This window comes from Anarrhichthys ocellatus, unplaced genomic scaffold (assembly GCF_004355925.1).
Source record: "Anarrhichthys ocellatus isolate YVR2014 unplaced genomic scaffold, GSC_Weel_1.0 scaffold4116, whole genome shotgun sequence".
In the NCBI taxonomy this organism is placed as follows: Eukaryota; Metazoa; Chordata; class Actinopteri; order Perciformes; family Anarhichadidae; genus Anarrhichthys; species Anarrhichthys ocellatus.
The window spans coordinates 1,871-4,800 of NW_022284090.1; the positions used below are offsets into that span (position 1 = coordinate 1,871).

The 2,930-nt window shown below is 41.0% G+C and overlaps 1 pseudogene; it reads right to left on the minus strand.

Annotated features, from left to right (window-relative positions):
* Positions 1-1,065: 1,065 nt before the first annotated feature.
* Positions 1,066-1,377, minus strand: LOC116379328 (steroid hormone receptor ERR2 pseudogene; annotated as a pseudogene).
* Between the last annotated feature and the right edge of the window lie 1,553 nt (positions 1,378-2,930).

The window sequence follows — 2,930 nt, forward strand, 5'->3', positions numbered from 1 at the left end:
GGCTAGGAGGAATAAATAAAAGTATAAAATGTGACATTTCCTTTAGCCAGCAGGTGGCGCTATGAGTTATTGAAAATGTTGGCATTGAGGTATGTTCAGGCTTGAAGTAGCATCATGCAAAAGAAGTTTTGTGCAGATTGAATAATGTAACTTTATTGTTCATGCCGAATGAGGCAAAATTGCCGCCATGCCACGTCAAGGTTCTTCCATGAAAACTCACGAATTTGATAAATTCACAAAGGTCTGAAGAGCATTTGGACCAAATTTGAAGTTGATCCTATTAATTCTGTAGGAGGAGTTTGTTAAAGTACGAAAAACTGCGAAAAGTGACAAAAAAGCACAACATTGCGGGTTTACTGTAGCACCCCCGAGTGGTTGAATGAAATTAAAATCCCAGGGTATGTTACAGGAAGCGATGTGCACATATGCTGCAAATTTGGTGATTTTAGGACAAACGGTTGAGAAGTTATAAGTATTGATATATAAACCACGCCCCTAAGATGTTTATTGGTCCATATCTTGTAAACGCAAAGATATATCAAAAAGCTTTTGATAACTTTTGATGATGTAGATCCAGTAATGATCCACAGCAAATTTAGTAGCAATCGGACCCAGCATGTAGGAGAAGTTTGCAAAGATGTGTTTTTCACAAAATTCAAATTGGCGGAAAATCTAAGTGGGTGGAGTTTAGGGGTCTGAGAGGCTTTTTTGTAGAGCTAGCGGAGTCGGACATGTGTGTCGAATTTCAAGTAAATCGGACATACTGGCCGAGGGGCGTCACCGGTCGAGCTTCTAGGGGGCGCTAGAGAGCCATTTTTTTACACACAAATATGCAACCTATGTCAGATGGCTATTTTCCCCAGCCCTGACAAGTGTGCAAAATCTGGTGAGTTTTCGAGTATGGAAAGTCCCCCAAATATGCACCCGATGTACAATGTGCATTTGAATTTCAATAGGGACTTTGCGGCCCGACATTGTTTCGGTTGCTTGGCCCCGAATTAAAGTTTTCATTTTACAAAAATAGATTGAAAATCTAAACTTTATAAAAATCTGAGCAGGTTTAGACAAAGATAATGATGATGAAGATGGTGATGGAGATGAAGATGAAGATGGAGATGAAGATGAAGATGACATTCAGGACTTGGCGTCGAGCATCTCCAGCAGCAGCTTGTGGAGCGGGACTCTTCGGCGGCGGTGCAGCCGGATGAAGGTCTGCACGGCTCGGCCGGCCGTCTGTCTGAGCAGCGGGAGGCTCATCAGCAGCCGACCCGCCCGGTGCGTCTCTCTGCGGGACGACTCGTACTCCTGCAGCGCCTCGTGGAGCCCGTCCTGGAACCGCTGCACCGAGTCAGGACACTCCACCGGGTCGATGTCTGAGGGACGGACACACAGAGAGACAGGACGTCAGGATACGTGTACTCATCATGAGTACTTAAATACTCAAGTAATCGATTAGTCGATCGAGAGATCTGAGATCTGCTTTTAGGGATTTTTTAAAAAGAAAAATGTTGAATATTCTCTGATGACAAACTTCTCAAATGTGAGAATTTGATGCTTTATTTTATCAAAATATTTGGGATTTAAATAAAAACACAGTTTCATATTTCAGAGATCAATCAATGAATCAATGATTGACCCTTTAAAAAGTTCTTGTTATGTACTCTATACTTCAACTCGACTGCATTTAGTTACTTTAAGAAACAAATATTGATTTTATTAAATGTTGCTGAAGATGAAACCGTATAGTTCCTACACATTTACTTTACTGGTTCCATTGACTTGTTTCTATGGAGGCCTGTTGCTGCAGAACGACACAAATACAAATATTCAACAGAATGATGACTTTGTTAGTGTCGCATGTTCTCTTTGTATTTTACAGTTTGTATGAAATAAAAAGTCTTCACAATCAAAACGTTATAGAAATTTGACCCATTCCTGTATATAGGGAGCAGTGGGCTGCCAATGACAGGGGGTTCAGTGTCTTGCTCAGGGACACTACAACACGTGTCTCAGGGACACACGTGACACGTCCCAGTCGAAGATCGAACCCTTGACCCTGCGGTTACCAGACAACCCTCTTAAGGAAGTGAGTCACGGTCGCCCCTTATAAAGTTATACCTATTTATCTAGTTAACTCTATTTATCAAATATTTAAATAGTTTATAACAAACTATAACGAGGCTGTAAGCAGACATAAGTGTTTATTTATATGAACTATAACTGATTAGTGGAGGCTGCTCTATAAACACATAATAAATGAAAATATATCAATTATTACGTCTTCCATGAAGTCACATTTTATTTTTATAGACATTAATAAACACTTTAAAATGTTATTAAAGCTACGATATAGAGCATTATTAACCAGTTATTACATGTTATACTGCTTATAAATGCTAAGTAAGTGTAGCAGAGTTAAAATGTACTTTATTATTTCTTATTTTTGATTCTGTTGAGTTATGTGTGAGTTTTATCTTAATGAGTTATTTTTATTGAGCGTTTTATTTTGTTAATGCTTCCTGCGGAAGCGGCGTCTCTGCTCTTCTGTCCCTCCTCAGCTCCCGTAGTCCTGTCTGCCCCTTGAAGATATAAGTTTAGTGGCTGCTTCATTTAGCCTTTACGTCAGGCTGCCCTGTCGTATAACGATCAACGTATAACGTAGCGAAGCAGAGACTTCGGCATTCCTTTGGGTACATCTCAAGTCTCTTAATTGTCATTTCCTCGCTCCTCGATCCTCGCTCGAACAGGAAGTTGTTCTGCTCTTCCATATTGACGGCCGTCCCAAATCTCTTATTTAGCTCTGAGGAGCGAGGATCGAGGAGGGAGGAGGGATCTCTGAGGAGCCATGAGCGAGGACCCACGAGAACAGACTTCCAGGAAGTGTTTTAACGGCCGACACGCCCCCTCATTGTTCATCAGTCATGTGATTG